Source organism: Eublepharis macularius, chromosome 2 (assembly GCF_028583425.1).
Source record: "Eublepharis macularius isolate TG4126 chromosome 2, MPM_Emac_v1.0, whole genome shotgun sequence".
In the NCBI taxonomy this organism is placed as follows: Eukaryota; Metazoa; Chordata; class Lepidosauria; order Squamata; family Eublepharidae; genus Eublepharis; species Eublepharis macularius.
Window position 1 is genome coordinate 78,450,241 of NC_072791.1, and position 12,199 is coordinate 78,462,439.

The window sequence follows — 12,199 nt, forward strand, 5'->3', positions numbered from 1 at the left end:
AAACAATACCTGGAGAAGAAATGGGAGGTGGGAGGAAAACTGTGGCAGTTTGAGAACTACTGAAGTATTGAAGTAGAGGGGGGAGACTTTACCGGGGGGAGAAGAGATAAATGTGAATTAATAAGCAGTCAGATTACTAGATTGACATATATATAGATATATATAGGTTAACAAACAGAACATAGAGAAAATAATTAATTATAAGGACTAAATATAAGGAGCGATTAACTAACAATATTTTCTTTTTTTTCTGACAAGTTTTGTACCAAACTGAATGTCTGAAGATATAGATGGGTCAAATTGATTGACTACGTGAGGAGAGATATATAGAACTATTATAAAAAGATAGAATGAGTAATATATATAGAGAATAAGTCAAATTGTTTGATATAAACGAACGTATGATTTATATGGTTTATGATATATAGAAATACCTGAAATTGAAAAATTGGGATAAATTGTTTATCTAAGATGGAAACAAAGGCTTACAGTTTGGGCATATAATGTTAAAAATAGTTAAGGATGTACTGCTTAGAATAATGGAGAATATATATTTGTTTTAGATAGAGGAAGCTAATAAAAGTAAGGGAAAGGGGACAAAGGGTTGGAAAGCTGTTGGAAGTCAACAAAAAGGGGGGGGAAAGGGAGGGGGTTAGAGATGAAAAAATTGGGGAAAATTGAATGTAAATGTGGAAATAATGGATTCTAACCCAATAAAAATTTTTCAAAAAAAAAAAAAAGACTAACCAACTTTATTGTAGCATAAGCTTTCGAGAATCACAGGTTTCTTTGTCGGATGCATCTGACAAAGAGAACTGTGATTCTCGAAAGCTTATGCTACAATAAAGTTGGTTAGTCTTAAAGGTGCTACTGGACTCTTTTTGATTTTGCTACTACAGACTAACACGGCTAACTCCTCTGCATCTATTAATATTTAATAAACTTTATTTATTAATATTCATGTATTTAATATTAAAAGCTAAGCACTTTATAGCACAGGAACCTTTATCTCTGTCCTGCAGAAATTTGCATGTGCATATACTCTGTATGATCAGAAATAATTGCTGGATCAAACTTCCAGTGGTTACAGCCCCTAATAGAGGTTGAAAGGTGATTTTATTTTGATAAAGGTTCAATCAGTGTATTGCCAACACAATACATTTAAAGGTATTCCCTTTCCTCCTAGAAAATCTTCCTGAAACCGCCTCTTCCCAGTATCCTTTCATACTCCAGCTATGTTCTTCAGCTTGCCATCTCCCTGTGGTGCCCTCTTTCAGAATTGCTGATACGGCAATGCTGAGTCACTTGCTTTTTCTGTGCTATGTCCAGTCCTCTGGAAAGTCCTGCGGAATGGGTGTGGAGGCGTTCAGGAAAATGTGTAAAGTTTTACTTCAGAGGGCATTGGGTGTAAGGTAAATGATTTTTGACAGGTTTATCTGTGTTTTGATCCTTTGTGCTGCTTTCATCTTGTCAATGGATTGGTCAGGTCATTCTTTTACGTCCTAACTTTTTGTTGCTTGTTAGCCCCCTTGAGTCTAAGGTGATAAAGTGGGGTATAAATATTTTAAATAAACAAAACAACATTGCATTAAAATTGAGAAATCTAAAATAGCATTATGCAGTGTAGTTTATCACCATTTAGGGTACATTCTAGCCTTGTTGTAACTTTATCTCCTCATAAAATGTAAGTAAAATTATCTTGGCTTTAACAAGTTCAGTAACACTGGCCTGGATCCTACCACTCCATTAAGCAAACTTTGAAACTCTCAGTCAGAGAGCCACTTAAGTTGTAGGAGGTTCTTCCAGCTTAAGATAGGATACCAGCCTCTGGGTTGGAACTGTGTACTTTGTTTACTGTGTACTTTGGTAATGTTTTCCATTCAGATGAACATTTCTTTACTCTTAGTGCCTTTTTAAAATAACAGACTATGCTGTTTCACCTGAGAAGCTCAATACAACTAAATATATTTTTATTTGTAAGTCTAAACTCCTCCAATAACTTTTTTAAAAGTTATAACTGAGTGCATGATACGCAGTTTGTGTAGCCTCTGGTTGGCAAAGTGACTGCCGTAAAGGTGATTATTGTCCAGATGAATATTCAGAAATAGTTAAGTTCAGACTTTGAGGAATGCAGCAACTCAAAACTGAAAATCACTTATGCATGAACTCTTATTGCTCACTTTGGTATGTGATTGCCTTGTTGCTGTGCATGTGTGGCAATGTGGGTTGTGAAGCAACATTGCAACCCAGCCCTGCCTATATTTAGCTTAGAGGAAGAGTTACCTATGTTCTTGATAAAGAGTAAGTGATTCCCTGTGTAGTGGCAGGTGATGTGCTGCAGTAAATCCCTTAGTGAATGTGTATGTCTATATTTACCTCCTATTTTTGTCTTACCTCCTAGATTTGTATTGTATATCTTCTTCTCTGGCTGCTGAGGATCCCCCCAAATACTAGGTTTGCTGGCTGGAGTTGTTTGCAGATGTCTAGGTTTGGATATAGTAGTTGCTGCAGACTGCTGGTCAGCTAAATCATAGACTCTGGCAATAATCACACAGAGCCTGCTCTTCATACATCTGCTGTATGTTGTCAGTATCTAAATGGAGTTTGTCAGGTTCCATGTCAGGGGTGTCGGGGCCTGAGGGGGGTTCACCTTCCAGGTTGGCCCATACGTCAGGTTAGGGTCGGGGTAGGCCTCAGAATTGGAGGAAGGAGGGGGGTTTACAGCAGCCTGGTATCCTCTCTCCCTCTACTGGGCTGGCTGGGTTTCCCAGTCAGTTAGCTGGGCCACTTCTCTGCTTTAACTCACTCTGTCTCTCTATCACCCTATTACTCTCTCCTCTCTGAGCTACTTCTCACTGGCCTTCCCCATTACCCATCCCTTTATAGGGCCTCCCTGGTGGAGCTCCTGCCTCCTCCCCAGGCTTCGACCTGTCCCAGGGTGCGCCCTAGGGTTGCCCCTAGCCCCGCCCAGACTTATAAAGCCTAAGTGAAGGGCAGGGCTGGCTGGTCTCCACATGCCCATCCCACCCAGACACCGCCTGGGCATCTCCATCGGCTTCCTTGCCACAGTTGTGTTTGGGGTGGGAGCAGGGTATGTGGCTTCCCTTTCACTTCAGCCTCATGCTGGCCAGGGCCATTCTCACCATGGCAGTGGCCCCCTCCACCCTCCAGCTGGTCGCCGGGGTGGTCTTGGTGGTGGTTCCAGTCTGTTTGGTGGCTCCTGAAGGTCCAGACTGCTCCCCAGCTGGCGGTGAGGGTAAGTCGGGGGCGGGGCTGGACTGCTAGCCCCGGGCAGAGTTGTCATGCTCATGAACAGTGATTCCATGCTAGAACCATCATCATGTGAATGACAGCAGGCTACAGAGGCTGTAGCTGAAATATTCTTAATAAGACTGTCAAATAAAAAAGAATTGAACAGTGCAAATTGCAGGCCTGTATTCTGCCTCTGAAATGAGGATGTGATTCTCCAAGTGGAAATGTATGCTCTGTGGGTGAGTAGGAACAAACATGCTAGTAAAATGGAGAAGAGGAGAACGATGTAGCTGCTTTGGGTCCCCATTGGGGAGAAAGGCAGGTTACACATGAAGTAAATAAATACATGGTGTAAATTAGCTGATACAACTGCATGGTGAGAAACTCAGTGGCAGTTGGAAGATTTTTGTGCAAGGATTGTGGTATGAAGCTAATAATGGTGAGATCCTTGCTCTTGAATTTATGAGCTCAGCCACCAAAACAAGTCATTGTTGCTACTACAGTAAATACACCCTCTGACTACACATGATTGTGTTGTTCAATATACTCAGGGTATTAATGAACGTAAACCTTGTTTTGCAGTTATTAGGATATCTCATAGAAGCAGTATTGCCAAGGGGTATGCATTCGGGACTGACTTCCTGTAGCAAGATCCTTTCTTCCATTACAAATGAATGTAAATTCTGTTAGGAGGAAGCTTTAGGCACCTTTCCACAGTATGTGCCCAAGTCTTAAGCATTATGTTGGCACAACTAATTTTGAAAACAAAGGGGGTTTGTCAGTGGAACAGTTTAGGGACTTACAGCATAACTTCCTCTTTAAAAGGATTGTATCACAATTTGTTCTCCATGTCCACTGTATTAGAAGGATATAAGAATGGTACGATCAAGTTTTTTTTGGGGGGGGGAATAACATGGTTTCATGCATCCCCCAAGAGTGCACATTTAGAGTCCTTTAAACTTTGTAACTGCTCATTTCTTTTTTAAAAATTATACCGTATCACTTTCTGTCCAGTGTAGCTTTTTCCTGTGTGTGTGAGTGTAACAGCAACTGATTATGTTGCTTCAACATCAGGTTTTGCAGGGCCTCCTAAATACCATTAGTGAAGGTGCCTTAAGGACATCCTCTGGTAAATTGAACCAAAGAAGAGGAAAAGCAACTTCCTGTAGATATCAAACAAATCAGCCTAGCTAAAGGAACAGACAGGAGGGCCTGTTAGGATTATCTGAGCTGGTGTACGGCTTCATAGCAGGAGAGAATACCCTTCAGGTGCATGCATCCCTGCTCATGGAAGAACCAGTATCCTGTATCCCACCACTCCACTAAGTAATGTTTGAAGCCTTCAGATGGAAGAACCGCTGATGCTGAAGGAAGGCTCCTTAGCCTGAGGGAACTTCCTCCCACTTGAGGCAAGACACATACATACCAGTGACTTGAACTGGGCACGGAAGCATATTGTGAACAGGTGCAGCTGTTTCAGCACGTATGTAATATACTCATAATGTCATGACCCTGCAAGCAAACACTCTTCTGTGTTTTGCAGTAGCTGAAACTAGTCTTAAAAGGCAGCCCACTGTAGTACACATTACAGTCATCTAGCTGAGAGGTTATGGTAGCATGGATCAGTGTGGTTTTATGAGCTGAGTCTAGAAGGGAAGATGCCTTTCAAATAAGATGAAACTTGAGGGGAGAAAATCATTCTTTACTACTGCCCCAAACTGTTTCTCTAAAAGCAGCATAGGAATCCCAAATCTTTTTACGTGGTCTGATAGTGGTCATCTAACCTTCTTGAATGCTGGGGAGAATAGTCTAGTCTTAATATTGCCTAGCCAGCTATCTTTATGAATGCATGTTATTTGTTAATGGGAGGGCCTTCAAACAAGCAGACTACACATACAGTTTGAAGTGGTAAAGTCTATGGAAAGTGTTACTACTACTGCTAAATGCGTAAATTGCACTTGAGAGAAATTAAGAGAAGACACTTTCAAACAGTTTTGCATTACACACAGCCTCCCCCCACCCCCGGTGGCAAAATGTTGAGACATCCCTTGGGTAGCTAAGGAGATGTCTGGAGGCAACCGCTCTTCTCTAAGGTAGGTACATCCTCGGAAAGAGAGGGATGCTTATGTGTTTAATAGCATGACCTGCAGAGGAATAACAGTTATGGTTGTGGGAGATACAGCCACCGATATTATACAACTGGAAAGTGGTATGTATGTGTTAGGCCTCCTGGTGTGCATTAGTGGTTGGATCCAGTGAACTGATAATTTAACAAGTTTCTGGAGAGCTGTTGTCTTTCCCTCTGATGACCAGGGAACACTCAAGTACAGATTGGGATGAAGTGTAGAGGGCTGCCATTTAAGGGGAAATCAGCAGAAGTCAATCCTTTCCATTTCTTGTGCCAGTTCTTCTGCAAATGATGCAAGTATCTATGAGGAGGATGTATTTTTTCTAACCATGCTTTGTTGTTCTAGCCCAACATCCCACTACTGATAGTTCCCTAAACCCCAGGAAAATCTTTGAAGGGTGAAGGGGGCAGAGCATCTGTTCCATTCATGGGATCTAACCCCAAGTGTGTTGAAGGACATTGGAAAGTTGCTTGTGCCACACTTAGCACCTGTGTATACTTCTCTCAGAAGATGCACTTCATGATTTTCAGAACTTGGCTCAAAGGGTTTTCATAGTCAGTCTAATTTAATTCTCAGTGGTTCAATGCACCCCTTAGATGTTGTTTCTCTTTGAGGAATGGATGATGCATTTTTGTTTAATGTGGAGAGTACATCTGGGCTCCTTCCCATGTTGTGGGAAATGCCATCAAGGTTTCTCATAGGTGGTGGTTCCGCTCCTTGTGCTCTTCCATATGCGATTCTAAGAGATGCTTTTCCGCACAGGCCTCTAAAGTTGCAAAATAGATGAGTGTAGAGCTGATGGCCTATAGGCTTGCCACTTCTGGGTGGCTCTGCTTTTCATGTTTTGGATTTTCATCTTGGAGGAAGCAATTGAGTCAACAATGGCAGAAGTGTGAACAATGACCCTTCCACCATCAAAGCAAAGGAACTGATTACAATGAGGCAGGGTAAAGAACCCTTCCCCTTCCCTTCCCTTCCTGTCTAGCTGCACTTGTAATAACTGTACACCCCTTCAGGTTAAGCAAGTCCCAAGAAATCTGTTTTTTCTTCCATTACAAATATAGATAAGAAAGTAGAATTATAGGCTCATTTTTGGTTATATGATGGTTTGGGAGATGACTTGCAAATGTAGGGATTATTACATAGGCTTGTTATATAGCAGGCATCCAATCTGATGAAACTGTTGCAACAATGGACACACAGTTAGAGAGAGTTTCTGAATACATAAAGCATTACTGTTGAGGGTCAAAATGTTACTTTTTTTAAAAATGCCACACTTTGTAAGTAGAGTGAATGGAAATAGTCAGGGCTGGCTTGATTATTTGGGGAACCTAGGCAGCAGCCAGAGTTTGATTTGCTGGGACCTCCCACCTCATCTCAGGCCCCACGAAAGGAGGAGATGGTAGCATCAGCTGGTGAAGGAGAAGCAGCAGCATGGCTCTGAGAGCTGCGTAGTCACAGTCTTCTGTCCTCTCCTTCTCCTGGCCCCACTTGCCCCCCTTATTGAGTAGCAGCACTCCCCATCACCTCAGAAGAGATGGGGTTTGCAGTGGCTGCCAAGCCTGCCCAGGTAAGAGGAGGCTCATCAGGAGTGGCTCCACCATGAGTCGTGAACCGGCTTTGATTCCTTGAAAAGCTCCCTCCTGTTTCTCTGCAGCCTCCCAGACTTCAGTCTCCTTCCTGTCAGCTGCTCTCTCTTCCTGGAATTCCTCAGTCTGGGGTGGGAGTGGGGCAAAAAGTGGGTGGAGCAAAGGATATCAGCTGAGAAATGGGGTTGAACAACTCACTTGGCGATTAATTTTTTGGTGAAGGTGGGATGGGGGAGTATTGCAGCTCAGGAAGCAAGAGTGGCAAGGAAGAGGGCTGCTGTCTGGCTGGAACTTTCCTCTGCCACCCCCAGATGTTCAGATTTCAAATTATTGGCCCCCCAAACCAAGTGAGGCACATGGGAATTTCCTTGACCTGCATTAGAGAGCTGCAGCCCTTAAGGCTTCCAGGAACTAGACTTGGAGCCCAGCTGTCTAGAAAAAGCTGAGTGCAGCCAGTGTTGGGACTTAACTGTGTAGTGCACCCTCCTTTGTAGCCCAGTAGAATCTGGATTGGGTCCCTCACCTTCCTCCATAAGCTCCCTCCTTATACTGCAGATTTCATCTTTACCAACATTGAACTGCTTCTCTACTGCTGGAATTTCATTTATTAAGTGCAAGATAATTCCAAAAAACCTACTAGTAGCTGAAATTAACTAGTGGCACTCTAGGGTTTCACCAGTCTAAGCCCAGTGGGCTCAGACTGGAGTAGCTCTGCATAGGATTGCACTGTAAGACCACCAAAACTGTTTCCAGCAGAAGCTTTTGTGGTCCATAGTAAAGATCCACTTCTTGCTTCTCACAAAATGGGTTCTCTAATCAATGAAAGTTTCTGCTGGAATAATATGGATGAGAGAGTTGAGGGCAAAAAGCTGTATATTGCATGCCAGGAAGGATAGGCTCCTAGGCTGAGGCAGCTATGGAGCTGCTGATCCTGGGGAGGGGAGGCTTGGGAAAATGCTCCTGTTTGCTTGACTTCTCAGTGTGAAAGATGTGGCTGGGCTCCAGCCTAACTTTATCCTAATGGATGGGGCAGGAATGGGCTGGGGTTGTGGCTTCTTCAAGGCTTAAAGCCTTGTCTCAAACAGTGTATTGTGTGGTTTGCAAAGACAAAAGTCTAAAGGTTCACACAGATTGATGGCCTAGTGCTAAAGGGTTCAACTCAAAAATTAATGAAAAGTTTAATGAAAAGTTTTTAAAAAGCAATAAAATAATTTTTTGAATGCCAAGTAAATAAAAGTTAATGTTCATTCTTTACTTGTTACTTTTCTGTCTGTTGAAGAGGGGGCACCAAAGTCATAGTTTGCATAGGCTGCCAGTCCTGAAAATAGTGCCTGTATGGCAGGCATTGTGGAAAATCTGCTTGGGTACATGGCTGATGAAAAAGCCAATTGCAGTGTAATTTCCAAATGAAAAGAATTGGTGGAAAACTTCAAGTTAGAGAGTAAAGAAGAAACATGAACCTTCACAAAGAAAGAAGCAACTAAACTGACTTCTCAGTTAATATATGTATTTTACAATACTTCATAATCTAAAGAAAATCAGAGAAGACAGATTTGTTCTCTTACTTGTGGAAGTTAGATCTTTTATTCCAGACAGCTAATGGAAATGTGGGCAGGCAACCTTTCCTTCTGGTCAAATTATAGTTCAGCTGCTTCACAACAAGAATAAAGAATGTGTAAATCAATTCATATTAATGATCAGAAAAGCCTCAAGATTTGTGCTATAAGAAGAAAACTGTAGGTTAAATACTGGGGGGAGGACAGTCTTATATTGCTGTAAGCTACTGGTTAGGAATCTAGAACAGCATGGCTCTGTGAAACATATACAGAGTCAGTTGGATCCTTATCCAGTCATGAAGGGTTGGTGATGAAATTATTCCTGCCTCAGTATAGAGATGGGCACACACAAGAGAGATCCACACACACAAACCTGTGGTCTAGCTTTCATAGACAAGCTTTCTATTTTAGAATGAAAAATGTAAAAGATGCACATGGCAACGTTAATTCCAAGCACTGTAGCATTGGGTTGCCCATGTGGAGATGAGTCAACATAAGTGATGCTCTCATATATGAAGTTTAAAAATATCAATGACTGCAATTGATGAGGACAGCAGCTTGGAAACATTAAGCCTAGATTCTATTAATGGTGGGAAATGGTGGTATTTGGGAGCTTATTGGAACAGTGCAAGAACAGGTGATGGTATACTTTTAGGCACTTTTAAAAATAATGAATGATGGTGATGACAGTGTCTCTTCCTCTTCCTTTTGCATGCTTGCTTGCAATCCCACAGATAACCATTCCAGATGGATAAAAGAACAGAGGAAGCAGGAGGAAAGGTCTTGATCTCCCAGTTGATCAGCCTGCTCTTTTGACTTGAAGGCAAAATAAAATATGTAGCTGACTGTCTAGAGAACAACTTCTGTGAAGATGGATAGATCACAACTAGACATGGGCATGAACAGCATTACGAACGGAAAAAATCCACAAACAGCCCGTTCACCTGTTCGCGAACAAGCCGTTCGTGAGGCTCCATTCTAAACGAACAAGTGGTTGTTGCAAGCCTCGTTCGTTGCCTTCGTCAACCGTTCGTCAAGCCAGACACTCTGGCACCTTTCAATCAATTCCCCTGGCAATGGCAGGGACTGAACTCTGTCTGAACTCCTTCTGGCTTTCCTTCTGGCTTTAACCCTTCAAATTACTTCCAGCAGAGAGTCTCATTTTTGCCACTGTGAAGAGAAAATGACAGCAAGGGGGGGACCCATGGATCATGCCTTTCCCCGGGGTGCAATCTGTCTGAAACTTGGGGGGGGTCTTTGGAGGACAGTGAGGACTATATCCCCTGCAAATTTGGTGGGTATTGGACATTGGGAAGATCAGTTTGTAGGGTGTTTAAAGGCCCTGCCCCTTGCACGTGGCAGGAAAGGGGCCTTTAAACTATCAGCTGGCAGGCGGCAGAGGGGGAATCCCACTGCCACCTGCCAGCTGATAGTTTAAAGGGATCTTTAAAGGGTCACGAACAACAAACATGTTTGTGAACAGGGTCATGTTCGGTACTGTTCGTTGTTCGTGGATGGCAACGAACAATGAACAGCTTGTTTTGGTTTTTTTTCCCGTTCGTGCCCATGTCTAATCACAACCCTATCATTTCCAGGAAAAATCTAGAACAAGTTGTGGGGGGCATTTCTTTCCCTAAGGATTTTTTTTCATTTCTCCCACAGAAAGATTGGAAGTTTAGGGAAGCAGAATATATAATGTGAAGATTATTATGTAAGACAACCTACATTATTAGATAATCCTCTCTGTATTGTAGATAGAGAATACTTTCAAGGATAGGTTTATTGTTCAATTGTGATTAATTTTGTCTACAATTAATATGCTATAATATGTATGGTGGTAACACTATATAAGTGTTCAATGTTTTTATTGTTATAAAGTTTAACTCTGTTCATATATGCTGCCAGTCCTATTGTGACTACATAAAAAAAATTGTCATGTGAAAGGGAGAAAAAAATTAAAGTTGACACATTTTTAGTATATGAGTACTATTTGAACAGAAACAAATGTGCTAAGGTAGCAAATGTAGGGTACAGCTGTTTGCTGCTTTCTCTGTTGAGTGGTTTGCAGTTTTGCTTGTAGAAAGCAAAAGCTTATTATTAGGCAGCTTATTGCAGTGGGAATATTCTGAGAGACTGTTGCCTTACAGATCCTGTGATGAAGCAGCGTACAAAACATGAAAGAATCTTCGAATGATACATAATAAAACATGGCACCATGTCCCCCCACCCCCACATTGGTGCAGCCCACTTTTTTACACTTTACCATTCTTTAGCCATCGTTCCACCAATATTTCTGGTGTAGAAATACCCTTCCTTCCCACCTCAAAGAAGTGTGTGCCCATTGTGGTTAGAGCACTTGTCTAAAGCTCCTCTAAAACAGGACTAGGCAGTTCAGACAAGAATAGATTCCAAGGGAGAGGCCAGGAAACTGGTTTGTAGCTCCTTTCTCAACCAGGTGACTCCTCCAAGGGAGTGACTCCTCCAAGGGAGTGCCCCCTGGACAAGGAAAAACATGCATTGCTCAAGTTTGCATAGGAGGCTCTTATTGCTGTGCAGCACAGCAACAAGAATCTAGTATTCCACAGGCAGCTATCAACTACCCTTTTTTTCTCCAAACGTGCTGCTGGCCAGGAAGTGAGTGGGGGGGGTTCTCTGAAGAACTGTGAGTACCACTTGTTCTTGTATATGTTGTCCTAGTAGCTACAGATAAAGACTGCACAGGAGTATTAAATGTTAATTAGCTTGCCTTAATTCAAGCTATATCTCACTATCATTTTGTGTAGTTAAAATCTTAGGGCTTCCTCCATCTTTTAAGCCGCAAGAAGTTTTTTAAAAAGCATGTTATCAGCTTAGTTTGATAAGCCAGGTCCTCTCATAGTACAAGGAGGCATGAAAGGTAAAGGACTGTCCTGCTGGTTTGTGCTAGATATCATAGGAGGACTGAAAAAGGTCTTGACTTGGAATTTATTATCCAGTCTGCCAGTTGGGAAGATAAGAGAATCCTCTAATTGATCTATATTAAGTAGTATTTATGGAACCTCAGTAGTGAACTATTATAAGTGTGTGTACTGCCTTCTCTGCATGAGTGCAACAATATTCCTGAGTTGTGCAGAGAAAGCAAGTAGTGATTAGCCACTGCAGTCCATGTCCTGTGTGAATTCATGTCAATCTAGACCACCTCATGCCAGCGTGGAAATTTTTTGAAATGAGATAGATTCATTTATCCTGAATGTAAGAGTCTAATCTAAATGGCCTTTGAGCCCCAAGTCCTAGGAAATACCTTTTCTTGTTTTGGTATTGTATGTGGATGGAACACTGGATAATAAAAGCTCCCTTTCATTTGTATAAACTTGTTTCTTAGTTGTCATATTTACAGAACTCTAAACATCTGTCCTGAGTCGAAATTAAATCAAAAGAGTTTTCAGCTAAACATTAGGAAGAACTGCCTGACAGAGTGGCCCCTTACTGGAATAGGCTTCCTCAGGACGTGGTGGGCTTTCTTTCTTTGGAGGTTTTTAAGTGGAGGCTAGATGGCCATCTGACAGCAATGCTGATTCTGTGAACCTGGGCAGATCATGAGGGGGAGGGCAGAATGGGTTACATCAGTGCTTAGTTTTCGTGGCCCCTTTTTACATGCCCAGGGTAATGCCGATCACCACTTTTGGGTCAGGAA

General features: G+C 42.2%; 1 protein-coding gene across 7 annotated transcripts in view; it reads left to right on the top strand.

Annotated features, from left to right (window-relative positions):
- PACSIN3 (protein kinase C and casein kinase substrate in neurons 3) overlaps nucleotides 1-12,199 on the top strand; it is a 42,070-nt gene that overhangs the window by 9,899 nt on the left and 19,972 nt on the right. The window contains exon 1 of one of the 7 annotated variants that reach the window (XM_054973000.1): nucleotides 11,170-11,188. The exons of the other annotated variants lie outside the window; for them this stretch is intronic. The gene's annotated coding sequence lies outside the window, so the exon portion shown is untranslated. Of the gene's footprint in view, nucleotides 1-11,169; nucleotides 11,189-12,199 lie in introns of those variants that run through there. 7 annotated transcript variants of the gene reach the window in all.